General features: G+C 40.9%; 1 protein-coding gene across 2 annotated transcripts in view; it reads left to right on the top strand.

The window, feature by feature from the left end:
- The window catches only part of STX11 (syntaxin 11), a 39,965-nt gene that overhangs the window by 713 nt on the left and 13,868 nt on the right, over window positions 1-25,384 (top strand). The window contains exon 2 of one of the 2 annotated variants that reach the window (XM_050787415.1): window positions 30-336. The exons of the other annotated variant lie outside the window; for it this stretch is intronic. The gene's annotated coding sequence lies outside the window, so the exon portion shown is untranslated. The remainder of the gene's footprint in view (window positions 1-29; window positions 337-25,384) is intronic. 2 annotated transcript variants of the gene reach the window in all.

The raw sequence follows: 25,384 nt of genomic DNA, 5'->3' as shown, positions 1-25,384 counted from the left end.
TGTGTTATCACCTCTTCACTTCCTATTAGGGTGACTGTGTCAAAAACACCAGAATGGGTACTTCTTGACTTGAACTTGGCAGTGTCACTCAGTAGCCAAGAAAGACGGAGAAATTGATAGAGCCTTGGAGCAGTCCCTTCGCAGCCCACGTAAGACTTTGTTTTAGAAAAATGGAGAGAAGTAGTGGCAATGCCTGCGAGAACCACGCCGTCCTGAGAGGGAATTCTGCCTTTTTCTAGACTCCGCTGACACCAGCTGAGATCTGTATTACTTCCTGTGGTTCTCACGCGCTTGTTTCAGCCGTTTCTCAGCAAAGGGAGGAGCTGTTATTTACAGGTATCCAAAAATGAGTCACAGGGCTGCTCTCTTAATTGTGAGACTTTGTTAATGAACTTTTGAAAAGCGAGGCTTGCTCTGTCTGTATTTAAAATGAGACTGTAGATGTGAAATGCCTGCCCTGCTGACCTGGGGCAGTGGTATGGGAAGTGACGATTGAGTTTTCAGTTTCCTAAGGCGCCTGATGTTACAACATGCCAGTAAAGGTCACTGGGTTGATTTAAGATAACCATTAAAATCATGTGCTTTGCCTCAGAAGCCCAGGAGAAAATTAATTTCATTATTCAATGACCATTTTGCTACCATTTTCACTGAATAGTAGAAATGTATCATTTAATGTGGTGATTGTAAGTAACTCTCTAAAATCAAAATATTTCAGACAGTGTGTGTTTACTAAATTGATGCCAAAACCACATGGTGCTTTTTGAAGCGGGTGGGTCCCAGCGGGAGCAGAGAAATTTAAAAGTTGAAGCTGACAGGCCCCACTGTGGTGGGTAGCAGCACCTAGGAAGGGACTGCACACTATCTCAACACGGTAGAGAAGGGAGCACCATCTCTACTGGAGCTGAGTTGAGCTGAATTCAGTCCCAAACAACAGTTAACAGGTACTTTCTCTGTGCCAGCCTCTTCCCTGAACCTTGCTTGTACAACCATGAATAATAGGATCCCGCTGACAAGGTGCTAGGGTAAATCTATACCCAGAGTGAAGTTTCTGTCCCAATATAACTCAATCTGCTGGGTTCCAGTGTATTTAAAGAGTAAACTCAGCAGATTACCATCCCTAGATCATTGCAGTCACCTTTAGTTAGCAGTGTGACTTTTAGGAAATGGTATGACTAATTAATAGGTTGTTTTGTTTTGTTTTTTGAGACAGAGTCTTACTCTCTTGCCCCAGACGGGAGTGTAGTGGTGCAATCTTGGCTCACTGCAACCTCCTCCTCCTGCGTTCAAGCAATTCTCGTGTTTCAGCCTTCCAAGTAGCTGGGACTACAGGCACCCACAACACCCAGCTGACTTTTGTATTTTTAGTAGGGACAAGTTTGGCCCTGTTGACCAGGCTGGTCTCGAACTACTGACCTCAGGTGATCTGCTTGCCTTGGCCTCCCAAAGTGCTGGTATTGCAGATGTGAGCCACCATGCCCTGCCTAATACTTTATAAATTTGTAACACTATATTGAAGCAAGTTTTTGATCATTGTTTTTGTAGTTCAAATCAATGTTTTTTAGCACATTATAGCCTTGTGAGCCAAAATGAATAAATCTACCATATCACAGTTTACTGTTACAATTGAAATCTGCTGAGACACTTTTGAACTTGATGCCCAAGTATCAAGGTTTCCAAGTTTCCACAGTTTGCTAAGATATCCAACTAATAAAGGCAACACTGCTAAATTTCAGACAACTTTACCTTAATTTCCAAACTTTATTCCTCCTTTGAGAGCCCTGAAGTTACTTTTTCTATGAGAAAGGGTTGAGTGTGTCATTCAGCATTGTACTCCCTGAACTTGTCCCAGGCTCGACTCATGAGAAGTGTTGGAAAGTGTTTATTGATGAAATAATGAACCATCATGTAGGAGGATGAATTGGCAGGCAAGTGGAAGGCTCGGTGACCCAGCAGAAGGAACAGCACCCATAGAGAAGTGAAACAGCACTGGACATTCAGGAAACTCCAGCCTGTTTAGTGACAGCACAGAGCGAGGGCTGGGGAGACAGGAAGGGCCAGATCACAAAGGCCCCATGAGGGTTTATAGTACTGAGCCCTTTGAACAAGTGAATGATATTGTCAGGTGTGTGTTTAAAAAATTATAACAAAAATTGGAATTTAAAAAATCTTAGATTAGATGACAGTGGCATTGACTTTAGGGAGACACCTTGGAAACTGTTGTCATATTGCAGATGGGACATTAAAGAAGGCCTGAATCGAGCAGTGACAGTGCAGACGGGAAAAGAGGAAAGGGGCTGGTAGAGGTTTAATAGGTGGAACCCAGTCGGGTGTATATTTAGAAGTGGGCAATGAGGAGGTGGGAGAAGTTAAGATGACTCCCACATTTCTAATGAATGACTAGGATAAGAATATCCTACTCAGTGGAAGAGTAGATTTGGGCTAAAGGGTGGTGAGAAGCTCACACAGTACTTGGCACATAATCAGTGCTCATTAAGATTTTTCAAATGAATGTCAGTAATAGCTAAAATTTGTTGAGTACTTATTATGGGCCACACACTATCCTAGGCTCACTATGCGCATTAAGCCTTTTACTCCTCAGTACCATCCTGTGAGATAGGCACTCAAATTAACTGCTTTGACTGGTGAAGAAAGTGCAGTGTTAGTAACTGACAGAGCCAGAAATGGATCCCAAGCACTTGGTTCCATAGCTTGCATTCTGAAGCACTCTGCTGTGATGTGCTGTCTTGATGAATGAATCAATGAGGATTTGGACTTTGTGGTAAGCTCAGGTTGAAGTCACTTTCCTGCCCCTAATAATTCTTCCTTATCCCAAGAATGGCCTTGATGCATAAGATGGGCCCTCAGTATCCCTACTGTGCTACATGACATCCCACCTCCAACCTTCACTCCAAGAAATACCTGATTCATCTAGGAAGAAACCTGGAATAATCAGACATTTTTATCCTGGGAATTGAAACGTCTTAATGGAGACTCACAGTGTCTGAAGGTTCCAAGTGCTTCAGTCATTGCATCTCCAGAGCTGTCTTGGTTTCCACCCATCCTAAACACTGAATGCTCAACTTTTCGTATTTCTCAGATGCACTCAATGTTTTGTTGCTAAGATCTTCCATAGGGGAGCAGAAAGGCTAGCAAGGGAGGCATTAATCTACAGAACAGGGTCAAATGGTGGAAGAACCACTAACAAATGCAGACAGGTACATAACAACTCCAGATCTTACATTCCTGACTTGTGATCTGCCTTCTGAATCCAATTTTGTTCTAATTTTACCTTGAAGCAGGTGCCTTACCTGCCTCTAACTTCCAGAATCTTATTAAGTGAGTCTGGCCCTGCTGTGTCTCCTGTCCTCTTGACTTTAGCTTGGCAAAATAATTAAAGTATCTTGCATTCAGAACTTGCTTTCTATTTGGGGCACCTGGGTGCATTATTTAGTCTGAACAGAAGTATTTTGACCAACAACCCTGGCCACCCGCCCCCTGCCTCCCAAAGAAATGATCCCAACTCTTAACTGTTCTCATTGTTTGATGATTCAACCAACCCTGACTTAGATTAATATCCTGATTTTTTGTTCAGCAATCAGGGACTAAGAATTGATCTAGGAAGAAACTGGAACAATCAGACCTTTTCTCCTGGGAATTTCCATTTTAGTGGAGACTGTCTGAAGGTTCCTAGAGCTGAAACCATTGTGTCCACAAAGCTGCCTTGGTTATCTTTTCCTCAAAGACCTCTACTTTGGACCATGTAAGGTTTAAAACGCCCAGTTAATGTTGTACCCAAACTGAATCAGCAAACTCACTTATTGAAGCTTTAAAATGTTCAAATGTCCACTTTGGGAGGCTGAGGCAGGAGGATTGCTTGAGCCTGGGGGCAGCCGCAGGGGCAGGGGAGAATGTTCACATACCTAAAACTTGAAGTTTTAAAATATGTTCTCCACACATCAATCACATGAATTGAATGTTTTGTTCAGCATTTCTTCAGATTGAGTGGCAAATCAGTATATTTATAGTTGCCCATGAAATGAGAGTGACATGAAGCCTTGCAGGGTAATAGAGCCCACATGTCTGCCCCTTGGTCTGAGCTTTTATGTGCCTGCCTATAATTCATTCAGTGCTCAGATCACAAGAAAGGGAAGGGTTTTGGTTAATATTTCATGTGGGTTTGTCTTGGCTGTTCAATTCAACTGTGGTTTCCCTGAGAGAAGAGAATAGCTAGAGTTAGGGGCTCTGTTAAGCCACCTCTAAGACTCCTCCCAGTTCTAATAACCATTCTGTGACTTTTACTAATAATGAGACCGTCTGTCAGAGTAAGCCATTTCTTGGCACTCCTTCTGAGTTTATGGATACCAGACTGTGTATTTCATTCAACTTCTTTGTAAGGCTCCGTAATTTGGTTATTTTTAGAATGATGTAGTTTTAGAATTGGTAATTTTCAGTTGCCCTTCTTGAGCTAATTAAATGTGTTTTAAAATTTAATCAATGTTTCTTTCTTTCTTTTATTCTTTCTTTCTTTCCTTCTTTCTTTCTTTCTCTCTCTCTCTTTCTTTTCTTTCTTTCTTTCTTTCTTTCTTTCTTTCTTTCTTTCTTTCTTTCTTTCTTTCTTTCTTTCTTTCTTTCTTTCTTTCTTTCTCTCTCTCTCTCTCTCTCTCTCTCTCTCTCTCTCTCTCTCTTCCCTTCCCTTCCCTTCCCTTCCTTCTCTTTCTCTCTTTCTCCTTTCTTTCTGTCTGTCTTTCTGTCTTTCTTTCCTCAGAGTTTTCGCTCTTATTGCCTAGGTTGGAGTGCAATGGTGCGACCTCCGCTCACCACAACCTCCGCCTCCCTGGTTCAAGCAATTCTCCTGCCTCAGCCTCCTGAGTAGCTGGGATTTCAGGGATGCACCATCACGGGTGGCTAATTTTGTGTTTTTAGTAGAGATGGGGTTTCTCCATGTTGGTCAGGCTGGTCTCCAACTCCGCATCTCAGGCAACCCACCTGCCTCAGCCTCCCAGAGTGCTGGGATTATAGGCATGAGCCACCATGCCCGGCCTCATTTCCTTCTTTTCAGTGGATAGGACATCAAAATAATCCAGAAAATATTAAGTCTTCTAGAAAAGTATTTCCCATTTTGTATACTTGTTTTACTTGTTCCCTGTTCAAGGATGCAAAGAGGTATTCCATTACTCCTTGCAGAACTTATTGTGTAATCAGGTCACTTTCAGCTTTTCAGAATAGTGACATAGCTCTGTTTTTATCTTCCTATGGAAACAGTAAGCAAATAGTTCTGTCTTCAGTTTCAGTTTCAGGATTGCAGCAATGTGCATCTCTTTTCATGGTTGTATTTCTAATTTTCTATTACGTACTTCGTTATGTTGATTAGTGACCCAAATCTGTTGATTTGAGGTAAGTAGGACATAGTGTATTAGCTAAATTCTGTAATAGTACAACATTTCCCACCTCCTCCTCCCCTCTTCCTTGACTACTTCATGCTAAACCAACATATAATGATGTTCAGTTGATAATATTATTTAGCTGTTTATTGTTTATGAAGTACTGTCATATATATTATTTCTGTTAATTCTCATAACAGCCAGAAAGAATGGAAAAATAAGAATTCGTTGTTGCTGTTGCCATCATCCACATTTTATAGATAAGGTGGGAAACACTTGGAGAGATTAAGCGACCACCCAAGATTGCCCAAGAAGTTAAGTGCAGAGTCCTGCTACATTATGCTGTCAGGACTTGACTGAAAGGCGCAAGTTCAGCGTCTCAGGTCAAGTTGCCAGGAAACAGACCCCGAGACTCGAGATTTCCATACAGGAGGTTTTTACTGGGAAGTGCTCTGCGGACAGCACACAGTAGGAGAGAGGGAAGCGGGATTACACAGGGGGAGAAACTGAACTGTGGGGCGTGCACAACAGCGGCCTCAACAGTGAGGAACGTGGAAGCTGAGATTGTTGTTCAGAATTGTTCTGCCTCCTGAGGCAAGAGGCTCAGCATTCGTACCCACATCAACTAATCATTGGATGCAGGCAGCAGCTCCCAGTCCAGGGCAATTTCTGGAACTGGGAGCCTTCAGCAGCCAACCTTCCTAGTACCTGGGGGACCGAGGATCTTGATCCGGAAGGGGATCTGGATACCACATCATTTACTACATTTGTAGCCAAGAGAGCATCCTCCTCTGCAACGGCCTTGCTTGTGTCTGATGGCCCAGACCATCACCGTGCAGAGTGGAGCCCAGAAAGTTGTCATTTTTGTCCAAGGCCCTTAAGGATTTTAGAGTAACTGACCAGAGAACAAGACAAAGTAGTCTTAATCCCAAGAAGATTAGGAGCAGAAGAGCCAGGGAGAGTAGGCCGTGGCGAGGGCAGTAGCGGTGTTTAACAAAGAAGGCTAAACTCTGGCATCCAAGTAGCAAACAACTGTGGCTGTCCAGACCCAGAACAAAAGTATGACACACACCAGTCCTTGCTGTAATGCTAGGCTTTAACATTGTCAAATGTTAAACAATTTTGTGATAGGGGGATTCCCCCCAATCTCTCTCTCTCTGTCTTTCAAGCCCTTGAAAGTCCTCAAACCAGTCCAGTGTGTCGTCTGTAGATTATAACCTCAGAATCTCACAATCTCGGTGTGTAGTCTGTAGATTATAACCTGCAGAATTAACAAGGATATTTCAGTACAAAAAAACAGGGGTAAAAGGAAAAAAAGAAAAGAGAAATAAAAGTCCAAGGTCCCATTCTAGATCCACTGGAATAGAATCTAGGGGTGGAACTCATGAACTGACATTTTCAACACATTTTCCCCAGATGATTTCGATACATGCTATAGTTTGAGAACCTTCACCCTAAACTCTTAGGCCTTTCGTGGTGACCAATTCTGTTGAGATTTTTTCAGATTATCCAGAAGTCATGGGAACCATGAAACAGCAGAGGAGCACCGGAGCCTTAGTCCCAGCAGGCCTGGTATAGTGAGAGTCATTCCTTGTTTTTCATTTAAATTCCTGATGTGGCCAACAGACAGCACAGCCCAAATTCCTTTGCTGGCCTCTGACCAAGATTGCAAGAGGGAGAGAGGTGTCCCTGGCTTGGCCTTATACTATCTTAGATAGCAGAGTGAGAGATGCCAAATTTTTTGAATAGTTGCAGATGGGGGACAGGCATCAGTGAACTTAGAGGAATCAGTAAACTTTCTAGGAGAATAAAGAGGATTTCAGGAAATCTTATGCCAGAGGAAGCTTTGAGGTGCTGTCTTAAAACTTTAATAACTGTCTAATAGGATCAGAGATAACTTACAGGAGAATGTTAAACATTCATAAATGTGGGATAGTATATTATCTGATTCACTGACCTTGGCAATGACTTTTTCTTCGAAGGGAAAAGCACTTTTAAGCTTACCAATTTTTACTCCTGAAACACCAAATTGCTGTGGTTCCTACACATCCCATGCTTCGTGCCTTCGCTGAAGTTGTCTGTGCCTGGGTCCCTTTCCCTTCTCCCTACCAAGCTAACTCCTTTTAAACCTTTTAGGGTAAGCTCAGACACCACCTTCCCTCCCCTTTGGCCGGACTGACTTCTCAAAGTATTCCCATAGATCCCTCTATTATGGCATTTATTATCATTATTCTCTCTAACACCCTGTAAGAGCAAGAACAGTCTTCTTCATTTTTGTGTATGAAAGACCTAGCCTCATCAAAAATGAGGGGAAAAAATAACGATTCTGGTGAGCATATTTATTCAACAACTATTTATCGAGGCTTTTCTATATGCCAGGTGCTCTGGGGTACATGGTGCAGACACAACAGGTACAACTCCTGGCCCCATGAAGCTTATGGGCAAGCAGAGAAGATAAGTAACAATTGAATATGTTATCAAACAACTAGCAATAAAATATGGTGAGTACCAGAAAAAGAGAAGTGAAATTATAGAGCTGGAAACCCAGCCTAGTCTAAGGTCAGAGGAAGTGTTTCATTTTCCTGAAATATAATTGATATCAAAATAGAAGTGACGGGGTTGGCTTTGGTTACAAGAGACTACTTTTTAACAAAGGAAGATCTTTTGGTTGAGCTAGTTCAAAATTGATCGTGTGTGTGTGTGTGTCCAGTATGTGAAAAAAGAGAGTACGAGAAAACGACACTTTCATTTAATGAGGTAAAATAGGTAACAAGGAACGGAGAGGGAAGTTTCTGTGTGTCTCATTCAATGCACCATTGCTAGAAGGTACTTTGTTAATATTTTAATATGTAATATACAGTGGAAGAAAATAAATGTAAAGCTCTGAAAATCATGAACTTACATCACAGCCTTTTAAAAATTACTCTCAAGGATCTGATTACTACGGCCTAGGAGTGTGCTTGACAGGTTTGCTTTTGGGTCTTGTTGGAGACCGTGGGTGAAGTGCATTGCCCCAGAAGTCCATATCCACTGAGGTTTCTTATCTTTGCAGGTCACTTTTGAAGCCCTGGGTGAAGAGGCCACAACCCCAGTGTTGCAATTTTCAGCCTCCACCCAGCTTGGTGGGTCATGCTGGTTCTTTTTCTCCTTTTCTGGCCTGTTCTTGTTTTTTAAAAAAAATTATGATTTTTGAGAGACAGAGTCTTGCTCTGTCACCCAGGCTGGAATGCAATGGCACGATCTCTGCTCACTGTAACCTCTGCCTTCCGGGTTCAAGTGATTCTCCTGCCTCAGTTTCCCAAGTAGCTAGGACTACAGGTGTGCACCACCACGCCCAGCTAATTTTTGTATTTTTTTAGTAGAGATGGGGTTTCACTATATTTGGCCAGGGTGGTCTCAAACTCCTGACGTCAGGTGAACCGCCTGCCTCAGCCTCCCAAAGTGCTGGGATTACAGGAGTGAGCCACTGTGCCTGGCCTTTTTAAAAATTATTTTTGTACCTGCTTATTTCTTCCCATAAATTGTAAGCTTAGGGTAAGGATTGAGACTTCCTGATTTTTAACTTTTGAACCTTTGCAGCTCTTCTGCTGTAATTTATTTACATTTATTATATTAAATAGATAAAGGACCTTAAGTTTAATATATAAGTTAGCAGGCAAATCTTAGGTTGAAAAAGTAACCAGATTGGTTCTCTAGTGAGAACCTATTTCTTGTTTAACCTGACATCACAAAGCAAATAGGCCAAGTGCTAATATGTGCATATTTAACCTATGAACCTCTACGTTAAGTACTAAGAATACCAACCATTTGGCTGACTGCAGGGAGGGAGGGATTAATTCACCATAAAGCAGCACTTATAGATGTAGGTGGAGTTATGTAATGCTCCGCTGTGTCCCATTTAAGTGGATAAACATATACATACCATTCAGCATCTTGACCACACTGACACCAAAAAAAAAAAAAAAAAAAATGGAACTAAAAATTATAGTGCTAGTGAAAATTTAGCTCAGGCTTGAAGTGTGACTTCACGTGAATGGATGTATGAGGTCCTGTGATGACCATTTGCCATGTATTTTCATATCTTTCCTCACCTCCTTTGGCATATTCCTTGGTTTATCTCAAGTATAACTTGATTCATGTTCTCATTTTTTGTCTTACTTTTACCATAAATATTATATGAAGGAGCATATGAATGGTAAGGAAATAATTCTAGACATTTGTTCTTGCACTTTTTATTTTGTATAGGTTGAACTCGGTTCATTGCTGAAGTGTAGGTAGTGATTTTAACCACTGTGAATCCAGTTGAATACTTTATTAACTGCAAATGAGCTCCACTTTTATATTTTCATTAAGAATTTGAATTTTTAAATAAGAAACGATGATGGTAAAATGGAGTATTTTCTCTTTTTGAAAGTAAACTCGTTAGAGGATGAAACGTATTCCTTAAGGAATCAAAGTTATAATAGCGTCACTTCATCTGAAAAGATTAACAGTTAGTGGAAGAAAATCCTGTTTAGTCAGCATATTTTTGGTATTGTTTAATTGGAAAATTTACTTTTTTTTCCTTTGAGACAAAGTCTCACTCTGTTGCCCAGGCTGGAGTGCAGTGACATGATCTCAGCTCACTGCAACCCCCGCCTCCTGAGTTCAAGCAATTCTCATGCCTCAGCCTCCCTAGTAGCTGGGATTACAGGCGCCTGCCACCATGCCTAGCTAATTTTTGCATTTTTAGTAGAGACGAGGTTCCACTATGTTGGTCAGGCTGGTCTCAAACTCCTGACCTCAGGTGATCTACCCACCTCAGCCTCCCAAAGTGCTGGGATTACAGGTGTGAGCCACGGCGCCCGGTGGCTTAAGAAAATTTCTGAAGTTATTAACTGCCTTTTGCTGCAACTTCAAGTGCTGTGGATAGTTTGCCTTTCTGCTGACATCTAGATACCTGCACCCACCACTGTTAACAGCAGCATAAACACAATAAATATTTTTATTCATAGGATGTTTTCTCTCTGAAATTCCTATTATCTGGAATTTGAATGTAAAGGACTGGACCTCTAAGCTCCTTATTTTTACTCTTATTTTTTCACCTCTTTTTTCTTTCTTTCTCCTTTATAGAAAAGGATCTTCTATTTTTCTGCCTGTAAGATATAGGTCAGTGTGCTGGAAAGTAGGTGAAGGGGGAGGGTTTGAAGGATCAACATTCCATGTAAAAATATTCACTGAATCGTCCTCTTTTCAGTTGGGTACCTCTACCGCAGTCTAGATTCTCTTTTACCCTGTTCAGAGTCTAATCTGTCATCTGTCTATTCTTCTGCCCAGGTGGAACAGAGGATGGAGGGCACTTCCACTTCTTTAAAAAGCTTCTTGTGTCCTTTGTAGGGACATGGATGCAGCTGGAAACCATCATTCTTAGCAAACTATCACAAGAACAGAAAACCAAATACCGCATGTTCTCACTCATAGGTGGGAACTGAACAATGAGATCACTTGGACTCGGGAAGGGGAACATCACACACCAGGGCCTATCATGGGGAAGGGGGAGGGGGGAGGGATTGCATTGGGAGTTATACCTGATGTAAATGACGAGTTGATGGGTGCTGACGAGTTGATGGGTGCAGCACAGCAACATGGCACAAGTATACATATGTAACAAACCTGCACATTATGCACATGTACCCTAGAACTTAAAGTATAATAATAATAATAATAAAAAAAAAAAAAAAAAGAAAAGAGCACACACACACAAAAAAAGCTTCTATCCAAACCCAACTTGTTATTACCCCACCATCACGCCCTTTTCCATAGGTACTCGGCCTTTTATTATGAGTTCTGAGTCTTTGGGAGTTTATTTGATGGTGTAACTTTAGTTGCTTCTTGTACTTCTCCATTGTTCACTGAGGATTTGACTTTCTTAAATCTGCTAGACCAACTTTCGTTTTTCTATTTGCTTCATAATTTCCAAAATTGTGTTGCTGCTTTCTTCTCTCTTATTTATCCTAGTTGGCTTATGCCTTTAGAAAGTTCCTTTAGTGGAGTTTTGGAAGGGAGCAAAAGTAATGTTCAATTTGCTCTTTTACCCAGAATATAGAAAGCATTTTCAAAAATGCAAATATGTTTTCTGGATGGAGGAGTATATTAAGCTATTAGCACTTACAAGCAGATATATTCATCAGAACAGTTGTTTACTGCCTTAAAACGTAGAGGATGGATTATAGGCATGGGATGTTTTGATGGACAAATTTGAATTTGGATAGGGGATGGGAAAGGTTGAGGGACATCTCTGGTTGGAGAACATCTCCAGAAGGAAGGCAGGATAAGCTGGCATGCCATGGTGGAGTTTCTGTAGTCCAAGACAGGTTAAGAGCAGGTAGTAAAAAATTACTTGACTATTATTTATACATTTTCTGGTTGACGTTCATAGAGAGTGTGTATGTTTACCAACATGAGTGACAACATAAGTATTATCTAAGAGAATACCTGCATTTGTTGAGAACTCATTCACCGTGTGTAAATACTTTTTGAGGTTCATTGTCTTATTCTAGTTTGCTCAGTGCTAGGAGTCCCATGCAGGCTTATTCGATTCTGCATCCTTATTTAACCACTAAGCTAGTCTTTGTGTCATAGTTGATACCAGTGACTGAAATTAATAAATTCATTGTACGTACATAGAAAACTTTGGTTTCAACTGTGTCTATATTTAAAATATCTCATCAGTCTTTCAAACTTATAACATTTTAATTTATTTCTTTAAAAATGCTTTATGGGCTAGGCATCATGGTTTATGCCTGTAATTCCAGCACTTTGGGAGGCCAAGGCAGGAGGATTGCTTGAGCCCATGAGTTTGAGACTATCTTAGGCAACATAGTGTGACCACATCTCTACAAAAATTTTAAAACTTAGCCCATGGCGAGACCCCATCTCTACAAAATATTTTATTTAAAAAATATTTTTTTTAATCTTTGGTTTTTGAGATGGAGTCTTACTCTGTCATCCAGGCTGGAGTACAGTGGCGCAATCTTGGCTCACTTCAACCTCCGCTTCCTGGGTTCAGGCGATTCTCCCTGCCTCTGCCTCCTGAGTAGCTGAGATTACAGGCACTTGCCACCATGCCTGGCTAATTTTTGTATTTTTTTTTTTAGTAGAGACGGGGTTTCTCCTGTTGGCCAGGCTGCTCTTGAACTACCGACCTCAGGTGATCCACCCTCCTTGGCCTCCCAAAGTGCTGGTATTACAGGCATGAGCCACTGCGCCCAGCCCCAAAATTTAAAAATTAGCTGGGTGTGGTGGTGCATGGCTTGTAGTCCCAGTACTCAGGAGACTGAGGTGGGAGGATTGTTTGAGCCCAGCAGGTGGAGGCTGCAGTAAGCTATGATTGTGCCACTGCACTCAAGCCTGGGTAACAGAGCAAGACCTTTTTTCTCTCTCTCATAAAAAGGTTTATGTTAAATTTTTTTTTTTTTTTTTGCTTATCTAGAAAATATATTTTAAAAGTACTGAGACCACCTATCTTTTGTTCACCAAGCTAACCTCATCATATCCCATGCCTGGCACATAAATACTCAATAAATACTTGTTGAATAAATTCATGAAAGTCCCTGTCAGAGTAGCCTATGCAGACATGTGTCCTGAAAGATGTGGATAAGAATATCAATCACATAGTCTACTTTATAAATATTACTTAAAAGCTCATTAAAAGGCTTCCCAACTTGGTTTATAAAAATAAAATAAAGCTAATGGATGCCATTGTTTCTATGCTGTTGTGTATATTTTAGCGAATAGAATTGAGGTATTTTAATATTATGTTAAAATCAAATGATAAAGAATACTCAACAGTAAGTAAAAGTGAAAGTTACGGTATTTAAAGTTGTATGCATTTCATGATTTCTGGGAATTATTCTGCACGGATACTGATAGTCTGTTCATGAGAGAACAAATTATATTACTCTTTACAGAATTTTCTGCACTTTTGGATGTATAGAAAGATATCTACTGATTCCCATGATAAACATTACCAGTATCACTGCAAACATGCAACATCCCTTTTATCCAAATTAGAAGCTCACATATAAGGGAAAATTAAAATTCTGTTAGTACTAAAAAATGTTTAATATTTTTTCAATACCTATAGATGTTGAGTCTATATAACTTTATTTTATTTTATTTTTTATTTTTTGAGACAGAGTTTTGCTCTTATTGCCTAGGCTGGAGTGCAGTGGCACAATCTCGGCTCACTGTAACCTCAGCCTCATGGGTACAAGCGATTCTCCCGCCTCAGCATCCCAAGCATCTGGGATTACAGGTACATGCCACTATGCCTGGCTAATTTTTTTTATTTTTGGTAGAGACAGGGTTTCACCATGTTGGCCAGGCTGGTCTCGAACTGCTGATCTCAGGTGATCTGCCTGCTTCGGCCTCCCAAAGTGCTGCGATTACAGGTGTGAGCCACCGTGCCCAGCCTATATAGCTTAAAAGAGCACAGTTGCTACATGGAACAGTTTTCATTTGGGGTAAATGTATAAGAAATTTGATTGACTGCTGTTTAGTTGGTTTTGTTTTGCAAGGAGGTATTGGTTATTTGTCTTCTTTGACAGGTATAATGCAATATATTCACTTTGAAGAAAAATTTTCTTTACAATAAGTGAGTTTGTTTTCTTAGACCCTTTTATATAGTGAGTACAAAGCACCTAACTCCTGTCTTCCTGAAGTTTAGGCTGAATAGAGCATTAATATGCTGTCACTTGAGTCATAGGAGTAATATAAAAACTAATAATAGGATCATTCTTTGGTTTTATAGAATCATTTTAGATCATATGATCTGCACATGCTTCCAAAGGAGTAGTACTTATAGTATCTTCAAGAAGCTAACTGATAAATTAACTGATTATGGATGGCAGTAGTTCAAAATAATAATTCCTAAGACTGTGTTTGTAAAATACTTTAAAGTTTATGAAGTGCTTTTAGGTACATAACTTATGTTACTTAACAACCAAAAAGTAACCCTTGTGAGGTAAAGTAGAGTTATCACCATTTTACAGATGAGGAAACTGACAGAGATGTTAAATGTCTTGCTCAACTTTATGCAGCTAGAGATGGAAATGGGAATAAGCCCTCGCTTACCAGGCCAAGTACCCTTTCTCCTACATGGCATTTGCTTTTCAAATGATATTAGCAGCAGTAGGAGTATCTACGCTTTGCTTCTTGTTTGGAAATAGTACTTTTAAGGCTTCTATCTGTTAGATGAAGAAAAGATCTTTTCACTACTTGAATCTAACTAAAAAACTAAACACAACCTACCACCACTAACAATGAAGCCTTATTAATTGGTGGTGGGGGTGAGGGGAATACAGCTTACCTTTATGAGACACTTATGAGGAAGAGATGTTCAATGTATATGTGATGCATTAAAATTGTTAACTTGTTTCCAAAAGAAAACCTAGCCACTAATTTTATAAACATTAAGTCTTAAAGAATATCACTTCTCAGACTGGCTTAGACACTTCAAGATTCTTTCGCAATGTGTGGAATTGGGGTAAACATCTTAAGATTCTTAAACATGAAAGCACACATGAAGATTTTCTTGTATTCTAAAATTTCCTTTTCCAAGTTTCCCTCAGTCTTCCTTTCTTTCTCTTTTCTTTTCTTCTCCTTTTTTTTTTTTTTTTTTTTTTTTTTTTTTTTTTTTTTTTTTTTGAGGTGGTCTTACTCTGTTGCCCAGGCTGGATGGAGTACAGTGGTGTGATCTTGGTTCACTGCAACCTCAAGTGATTCTCCTGCCGCAGCCTCCCAAGTAGCTGGGATTACAGGCATGTGCCACCATGCCCAGCTAATTTTTGTAGAGATGGAGTTTCACCATGTTGGCCAGGCTGGTCTTGAACTCCTGACCTCAAGTGATCCACCTGTCTTGGCCTCCCAAAGTGCTGGGATTACAGCCATGAGCCACCGTGCCTGGAACCCCCGTCCCCCTTCCCACTTCCCTTCCTTTCCTTTGCCCCTTCCCTTCCCTTCCTTTCCTTCCTTTCTTTCCTCTCTGTCTACCTCTCTCTTTCTTTCTTTTTACCTGACTTTACCTGCACAAAACTTTTGTTGATGGAAAGTACGGTGTGACTTGCCCTGTGGCCCTGCACCTCTGAGGGATACCCCTGGGAAGAAGAAATCCTAGAGAGCTCCTGTGATTTTCCAGGCAAACAAACTAAATTTCACAGTAGCAGTATTGGTTCTTCTGAACACTGTCTCTTAAGTGTTCGCAACCTTCTGGCATTGAAAAGAATCTGGAAGAATATGTATTATATTTTATCATTGGTTATTTTATAGAGTTATTATATACAGTTGTATTAGATGATGGAATATTTTTGCTTTTCATGTTAAACAATTCTGTCGTATTTGATTTATTATTACAGGTTGAGTATGTCTTATCTGAAATGCTTGGGACCAGAAGTATTTTCGATTTCAAATTTTTTTGGATTTTGGAATATTTGCATATACATCATGAGATATCTTGGGGATAAGACCCAAATCTAAACATGAAATTTATGTTTCATCATTGAGAACACTTGGATACAGGGTGGGGAACATCACACACCAAGGCCTGTCGTGGAGTGGGGGCATCAGGGAGGGATAGCATTAGGAGATATACCTAATGTAAATGACGAGTTAATGGGTGCAGCACACCAACATGGCACGTGTATACATATGTAACAAACCTGCATGTTGTACACATGTACCCTAGAACTTACAGTATAATAAAAAAAGAAACGTATGTTTCATATATACCTATCTACATAGCCTGAAGATAACTGCATACAATGTTTTTAATAATTTTGTGCATGACACAAAGTTTATGTACATTGAACCATCAGAAAACAAAGGTGTGACTATGTCAGGCACCCACATGGACCATCTGTGCTTGCTTGGTATCACTATCATTCCTGACTCTGAGTTTACATGCTACTGATAAGCAATCATTTCTCTCTCTTTTTTTCATTTCTTTTTTATTGTCTTTTTTTGAGACAAGAGCTTGCTCTGTTGCTCAGGTTAGAGTGCAGTGGCACGATCACAGCTCGCTGAAGCCTCAACCTCCTGGGCTCCGGTGATCCTCCCGTCTCAGCCTCCCAAGCAGCTGGGAATACAGGTGTACACCACTGGTCTCAGCTAATTATTGTATTTTGTTGTAAGGGTGGGGTTTCACCATGTTGTCCACGGCTAGTCTTGAACTCCTTGACTCAAACAGCCGGCCCACCTCAGCCTCCCAAAGTGTTAGGATTACAGGTGTGAACCACCATGCCTGACTACAGTCACTTTCTTAGACTTATTCACACATAAGTACTTAATAGTAAAAAAAAAAAAAAATAACATACCATTAATACAGTGAAAAAAATAATATGTTCAGGGTAACTAAGCCCAGTAGCATCACCAAATACCTGTATCCACGTTAACAGCAACAACAATGGCAGGCTTTCAGTCTCCATGTGCAATTATGTATTTTGATTAAAAAGTTACTGTACACTATATTTTTTTAGGTGAGAAGAAACATCAGTAATAGTTGAGGGACCAGAGAGTGGGTCCTCTGAGGATGAGGAGGCATCCTGCTGGATGGCCTTTTAAAATGTTTCCTCCGAAGTCATTTGCCTCATTAACATTGGTTTTTGTCTTGGAAGTCTCTTTGACTTTATAAACTGACATCATTTCTTGTTCTGTTATACAGGCACACTGCTCTAGTCCTTCAATAAGCTCTTCACATATCCACTATGTCATCTATAGGCACTTTTTCTGCAGTGTTAATGGTATCTTCCTTGTCAGTATTATCACAGTCATTTTCATTGAGAACCATTTCAGCGATTTCATCGTCAGTCAATAAATGAAGAACTGTAGCCTCCTTGTTGATGTTAAAAAAAACTTCATTGATATCTTCTTCCAGCTTACTGATTGACTCTGAAGATACATTTTTTGCATTTGTAAGGAGGTCATACATCATTTTTTCTCTCATCTGATATACGGAATTCCTTCAAAGTCACCACCTTGTTCATCATCATCACTGAACATAGTCACATACTGGAGCTTGTGCCAGGTATGCACAACTGTGTCTTTAGTCACGTGTTCTAAACATTGGCAACAGCATATATGGCATCCTCTCATGCTAAACTCCTTTTGAAAATCTTCTACACTCATGCCTCTGTTCACTGCTGCTAGCGTGCTGTTCAAGAAAGCATTATTTACTCCTCATTGATCTAAGGATGCCTTGTCACATGGATGAAGTAGAGAAGTCACGTTTTAGGGAAAGTACATGGCATAAACATTATTTTTTATGAGAATTTCCACTGGAGGATGAGCAGGACAGATGTGAAGGAATAACAAATTCTTGCAGTTGTCATCCAGTCTAACTTCCCTGCAGTGAACACAAGCTCTTGGTACCGAGTGCTTATGAAACTAATCATAAAAGATACCCCTGGTGATCCAAGCCTTTTTAGTAGCATGATAATGGGTTGATAAGAAATTCACTCCTTGGAAACAGCGAAGACACAAGCTTTTGCCTATCAGCCAGATTACACTTATGCATGCCTGCTGCATTAGTATATCCCAGCACAGTTGTTCTGTCCTTGGAATCCTTAATTCCTGTAGGGGCTGTCTCATCAGCTTTAGTCAGTGTCTTTCCGGGGCAATAACACCAAAACGGTGATGTTTTATCAGCATTGTAAACCTGTTCGGCGTCAAATTTTCATCAGCAATGACCTTGGCAAACTCATTAATGAATTTCTCTGCTGCTTTGTGTTCAGCAGATGCTTCATCACCACACATCTTTGAAAATTTGATGCTGTGTCTTTTCTTAAATTTCTGCAACCAGCCTTTTGATTATTTACAGTTTCCTTCAATTTTCAGTTCACTGTGATAGATCTTGCATGTTTATGATCAGTATACCATTAAGTGGCATGTGTTCACTGTGAGGCTGATGGATCCACCCTTTCAATACATGATCAAGATCTTCATTTCTAGCTTTATACAGTGCTTTCCTCCCTCCCCCTCTCTCTCTCTTCCTTTTTTCTCTCTCTTTTCTTTCCCTCCCTCCCTCCCTCCCTTCCTTCCTTCCTTCCTTCCTTCCTTCCTTCCTTCCTTCCTTCCTTCCTTCCTTCCTTCCTTCCATCCTTCCTTCCAATGAGGTCTTGCTCTGTCACCCAGACTGGAGTGCAGTGGCACAATCATAGCTCACTGCAGCCTCAAACTCCTGGGCTCAAGTGATACTCCCACCTCATCCTTCTGAGTAGCTAGGACTGCAGGCACACACCACCACACCTGGCTTTTGTTTGTTTTTCATAGAGCCATAGTCTCACTATGTTGCTAGTATTGAACTCCTGGGCTCAAATGATCCTCCCGCCTTGGCCTCCCAACACTCTGAGATTGCAGGTGGGAGTCATCATGCATGGAGTGTTTACTATTTTTTAACATTAACTTTTGTTCATCATTTTCAGCATGGAACTTCAACAATTTATCTTTTTGTTTCTTCAGGTCATATAAGGTGGTCATTCCAACACCATATTTTTCTGTCTGGTTTCCCCAGTAGCTTGACTTTCTTTGCTACAGATAAACATAAATGCTTCCCCTTTTTCTTATCACTGTTACTCACAGAAGTATCTGCAGGCCTTTTTGACATTTTCAAAAATGTCAGAGCAGAGTATAAGCAAAGAGTCATAGTGATTAATACATGAAGTTCTTGGTGCCATGTGGGGCATGGTGGAGAATCTGCTGTTGGTGCATCCAGCCTGCTGTACATGTGCCATTTTATTGCCCTTTGTGTGTGTGTGCCCTTGTGAAGGGGTATCTGGGCATGTGCAGAAAAGATATACTGCAGCTGAAGGGGGATGGGAGGGTCTTTTTTCCCTTGGGAACACTGAGTAAACTGTGTGTTATGTACTTACTTGTGTTTTGACTGCGACTTGTCACATGAGGTCAAGTGTGGAATAGTCCCCTTGTGGCCAATGCTCAAAAAGTTTTAGATTTTGGAGCATTTCAGATTTCAGATTTTCAGATTAGGAATGCTCAATCTGTATTATTATTATTATGATATTTTACAAAGAGCATGGGTTGCTTTCATAATCAGAAAGAGATATTTTGCAATAAAATAGCTGGAAGAAAGGTATTTCAAACCTCAAATAATTGAGTAATGCACAGGTATTAGTGTTCACTTATGATCATAGATGAGACAGAAAATAAACTGTTAGTAGTGTAATTAACAAATGCATCATTTACACAAATAGTTACTACTCTACATTAGTTATTTGAGGGAATTTAAATCACAGGAATACATGACCATAGGTAACATATACAGAGTGCTCACTCTCTGCCAAGTTCTAGTCTAAGAGCTTTACATGGCTTACCTCATTTAATCCCCTCTACTATCCTATGAAGTAATTATTTATACATGGGGAAGACCAGGTATAGAGAAGATGGCCTACAACAATACAAAACATAGCAGAGGCTTGAAAAGTACTCATCAGTTAAGAATTGCACTCATCTGTTGAGAATTACCCTAACTGTTGGGAACCCTGAAACCAGTGAGGAAACCCAGGCAAGACCAGGTAGCGTCAGAGGTGAGATGTGGATATGTCTCCACATAATTCCCCAGGCTTGAACACTTAGCCCCTCTCCTGTACGTCCCTGAGTAGATGTGGAGTTCTAAGCTGATCCTACAGCTTTGAAAAGAAGTATCCTGATAGCCGTTAACATTTTGAAGGGGGTTAGTAAGGCCATAATAAACTTCTGAAATTCCTTAGAAACCTAGTTCACATCCCACTAATTTTTGCTGTTTTTGGCATGGCAGCAGGAAACATCTCTGGTCCAGTCTTTGATGATGAAGGAAACTTTGGGATGTGGCAGTGGAGTTGTGTTGTTTGGGAAGTTGCACTGTGCCTACGTACTGTTTATTTTGGTGAGCTGAATGATAGACTTGTGATATACTTCAAACTATCCACTTCCATTTAAAAACTGGCTGTTCAGGTTCTCAAAACCTCTTATTAGACTGAAACTCAGCCAAGGTTAAAACTGCCAAGTATCTCTGTACTTTCCTGACCCCGCTGCTCAAGGACTCCTATTTAGCACACTGTATTATCGAACAGCTTTTGCAGAGTGTTTGTGTGGAAGCTGTGTGTGTGTGTGAGATAATCTTTTTTTTAGCATATTTTTTTTCTCCTCACCATGATTATGACCACAGTCTTCAAAAAACAAACAAACAAAAAAGAAGCGCTGTCTTCAGACATGTTAAGAAACATGTGCTTTTAAAAAATGTGTATGCTTTACATTAACTTTTGCATACAATATGAGTAGAATATCACAAAGGTCTACTGAATTAAAATCAAGATATTAATATATACCTTAAGTCACAATTATTGGATAGGTGGCATACTTCATAAGGACAACTATTTGGTTCATGTTGCTTATGTTTGTGTTTTAAAATCATAGTAATAAACTTTTGTTTTAAATGCATGACAATTTACTTTCCAGAAATTATAATTTATCCATGATTCACAACAGCCTCCAAGTCTTCTTTAAAGAAGAATACACCTTAAGGAGCATAGAGAAACACAAGGAGAGGTGTATCAGGTAGCTTTGTCAGTATAACAAGCCACCCCTAAATAACAATTTTCTGTTTCTCATGGATGCAAGGATTAAATGAGATAATCCATGTAAACCTTCCACAACAGTCTCTGGCAGATAGTAAGCACTAGTGCTTCTTCCACGGATCTCCCCGGGACTCAGTCATGCAGCTGTAGAGGTGGGTTAGCTGGGGGCTACCCTAGCTCTCCATGCCGTCTTCATCCTCCGGGAGGCTAACCTGAGCTTTCTCACATAATGGTTTCGGTGTGCCCAGGGCGGATAAGCCCCAAGGTACTAGTGCTGTTGAAGCCTCTGCTTGCTCCATGTTTCCTCCCATCCTCTTGGTCAAAGCAAGTCTCATGGCCAAGGGTAGAGAAACTGATTCAAAGGGCAGAGAGACTGACACCACTTCTTGATGGGAGGTGCTGCTAAGAATTTGTTGCCATTTGTTGTAATCAAGTATAGTCTGTCGCTGACAAAAATTATTCACATTTCTCTTGCAAGAAAAATATGCTCACTCCCATCCCAGGATTCCCCAAAGTCTCATCAGATTATAGTATTAGCCTCGAAGTCTAGAGACTCACGCCTGATCTGCATAAGATCTAGATACAGTTCAAACTCCTCAGAGATAGCTCTTCTTATGCTGATCCTCTTGATCCCAAGACAATGAACAGGCTGTCTTTCCCATACACATTCAACATATAATGATGAGATAGGAAAAGGATAACAAAAGTAGACACCCCATTAAAAAAAAAAAAAATAAAGCCATTAACAGGATTCATATGACAATCACTGGTCCATAGCAATTCTGTCCAAGTACATGTTACCAGGTGCTCCTGCTCCTGGACTAGGCCATGTTCCTTGATTAGGACCCAGCTCTGCTTTTCAGAAGTGGTTTCCTGGTTTATAGTCCTCCACTGCTCTTGGCTCTACCCTCTGAAACTCTTCTTTTCCCACAACAAATGGCTTATTTTTGTTCCTAAATAGCTTCGTTGGCCTAGATCCTGATCATAAAAAGTTGGGGACCCAGAGGCCTCTTTTCCTTTGAAAAGTTTTTGTATTTTTAGGCCAAGATTGTGTGTGTGCTTGTTAGTAAAATTCTCTTAAAAACTTTATGGATTTCCAAATAATCTAATTAGGCTCCATTCCCCTAAAACCTACGTTCATAATTGTTTTCATGTTAGACCTCTGTCTACTTCAGGCTGAGGATCAGATTGTTTGAGACAACACACTTAGAGTCTTAGAGCTCACTTTGTCTAGCTGAGAAGGTCTTCGAGCCACCTTATTCAATTTTACCAAGGTCTTTAAGGCCATTTCTTACTTAGAATTGTTTCTTCCAGTTGAAGAAACTGGAGAGATAAAAAGTTTTTATTTTCCTATCTTGTGATAGGAAAATAGAGAGAAACCAGAAAGGTTTTCTCTAAATAATGCTTGCAAACTAAATGATTCAATTTTTAGTTTGTCTCTATCTTGCAGAACTTCTGTGTAGTTATAGACACACTCAAACACTTTCAATTGTCTGGAGATCTTTGCAGCGAGATGCAAAATTCATACCAACATTTTCAGCCTTTGGAGCTGCCATAGGCAACAGTGTTGTCAACTGTTTGGCTGCCTGTGATATGGGCTGCCTTTTCCCCTGACTGCTCTCGCAGTTTCCTCACCACTGCCACCCTCCTCTGACAGTCTGCATGCCGTCTTTCCAGTTTTCCTTAACAGTTACATCACTGCTTTTTGCCTGCTGTCTGGTGCCAAAGCCAAGGCGGAATGTTTTAGGTTTCTGTTCTGGCAGCGTGCCACTTCTAGGTACCAATTTTTCTGTTGTTTAGCTTATGCCGCATAAGAAACTGCTACCCATTTTGGTGGTTTCCAACACAACGATTTATTATTTCTCACTTTCCTGTTGATTGCCTGAGCAGTCTTCTGTTGGGCTCTCCTCGGCTTCTTCATTTTCAGTCTTTTGGTGGGTTAGCTGGTGGCTGTGCTCAGCCTCGAGTACTGCTCAGCTGGGCATCATCTTCCTGCAGGCTATCCCAGGCTTCGTCATATAGTGGAATTAAGGTAACCAATAGCAAGCCTTTTTGCACAAGTGCTTTTCAAACCTCTGCTTGCATCATATTTGCTAATATCTTAATACTCAAAGCAAATCTCAGTCTCATAGCCACCCTCAAACTCAAGGAGTTGAGAAATAGTCTGTACCTCTTGATCAGAGAAGCTGCAAAGATTGTGTAATAAGAATATTTTTATTTTTATTTTGAGACAGGGTCACGCTGTCATCCAGGCTGGATTGCAGTGGTGCGATCTCAGCTCACTGCAACCTCTGTGTCCCAGGTTCAAGTGATCTTCCAGCCTTAGCCTCCTGAGTAGCTGGGACTGCAGGTGTGTACCACCACACCCAGCTAATTTTTGTGTTTTTGTAGAGCTGGATTTTGCCATGTTACCCAGGCTGGTCTTGAACTCCTGAGTGCAAGCGATCCACACACCTTGGCCTCCCAAGCCAGGATTACAGGTATGAGCTCCTGTGCCTGGCCAGAAATTTTTTTTTGCAACCTTTCACAAAGAGTATGTACAAATTCAAGGGGAAAGAATGGGGCCACCTCGGAGGTCAGATCAAGAATGTGGGATGAGAACAGATGCTCACCACATCATGGAAATAATCTTGGTTGATGCTTTCATGGTTCAGATACTATCTGGTACTACAATACTAAAATTAGGCCAGGCACGGTGGCACACATCTGTAATTACAGCACTTTGGGAGGTTGAGGCGGAGGGGGATCACTTGCGCTCAGGAGTTGGAGACCAGCCTGAGCAACAGGCAAAACCCCATTTCTACAAAAAATACGTAAATCAGCCCGTAGTCCCAGCTACTCGGATTTGCAGTTTCCGAGTGGATCACTTGAGGCCAAGAGTTCGAGACCAACCTGGCCAATGTAATGAAACCCTGTCTCTACTAACAATGCCAAACATTAGCTGAGCGTGGTGACATACGCCTATAGTTTCAGCTACTCAGGAGGCTTAGGCATTGCTAAACATGTGAGGCAGAGGCTGCAGTGAGCCATGATTGTGCCACTGTACTCCAGCCTGGACAACAGAGTGAGACCCTGTGTCAAACAATAATTATAATGATAATATAGTAAAATTAGTAGTTATCATTTGTTGAAGTCTCAACATATGCTACTCTCATGAAAATGCTTTATACATGTTAGAATTTTATTGCTATAAATGGAAATGGCAATTACATCAGAGTTTTTTCCACTTCGCTAATAACATTTTTTTTTCTTCTGCCTCAGCCTCCCGAGTAACTGGGACTACAGGCACACGCCACCACACCCAGCTAATTTTTGTATTTTTAGTAGAGATGGGGTTTCACCATTTGGCCAGGCTGATCTTGAACTCCTGAACTTAGGTGATCCACTCACTTCAGCCTCCCAAAGTGCTGGGATTGCAGGCATGAGCCACCGCATCCGGCCTTAATAACGCTCTTTTAATCATTATTTGTGTGTTAATATAACGAGCCTCTCTTTCCTCATCTTTACAGTGAAGGCACTGTGCAAGTTCATCATTAGTCTTTTTCTGCTCTCACTTCCTTTGATTTTACTTAACATGGTTGTTGGGTTGATTAAGGGAGGAACACAATAAGGAGCTGCTCCTTACCTGCCCGACTTCCACCCCCGTGGAGAAATAAGAAAGGAAAAGCAGGCAGAGGCCAGAGGGTCTCATTAGTGACGATAAAGACAAGGTTGGAAGATGTGGCTTACATCTGGGGGACTGTGCTTTCTGATCTTGAAGCCAGCGTTAGCTGGATTTACCCTCCCTGGCCAGAGCTGATTTCACCCACCCCACCCAAGGGTACTGCAGAGACAACACAGTTTCTCTGGTAAACCCACTTTCAGGAAAAAGAAACAAGCAGCCAGGCTACTGCTGACAGGTTCTTCTTTTAGATTCACTAATTAGATAAGCAACTCCATGCCCCTTTGCAGGAGTAGGTGGAGAGGGATGCCAGAGAAGGGAAGAAACAGAGCAGAGAATATTGCTCCTTAACAACACTAGCGCCTCCCAACCTAGCACCTCCCCACACTAGCACCTCCCACCCTAACTCCCCCAACAGCTTCAATGCAGGATTGAGTGGAAAGGGCGTGAACTCAGGACCTGGACAGATGTGAGTTTAAATCCCAGCCTTCTCTCTTACTCACTGGGCAAACTTACCTTTTCTGAGACCCAGATAGTAGTCAATTGAAAATGATGTTACCCTCCTCCCAAGGTTATTGTGAGGATTGTGGTGGATTTTATATCAGTTCTCCAGCACAGTGACTGGTTTGGGGTGCACACAGTCTGTCACTGAGATTCATTTTTCTTTCCTTGCTTTACGGAGCGGGCTGATTCTAGAGGGCTGCAGACCCACGCAGAAGCTTACTATTATTGAATGT

The sequence above is a fragment of the Macaca thibetana genome, chromosome 4 (genome assembly GCF_024542745.1).
Source record: "Macaca thibetana thibetana isolate TM-01 chromosome 4, ASM2454274v1, whole genome shotgun sequence".
In the NCBI taxonomy this organism is placed as follows: Eukaryota; Metazoa; Chordata; class Mammalia; order Primates; family Cercopithecidae; genus Macaca; species Macaca thibetana.
The sequence above is the reverse complement of the archived record's forward strand: the minus strand, read 5'-3'. Positions and strand labels throughout refer to the sequence as shown.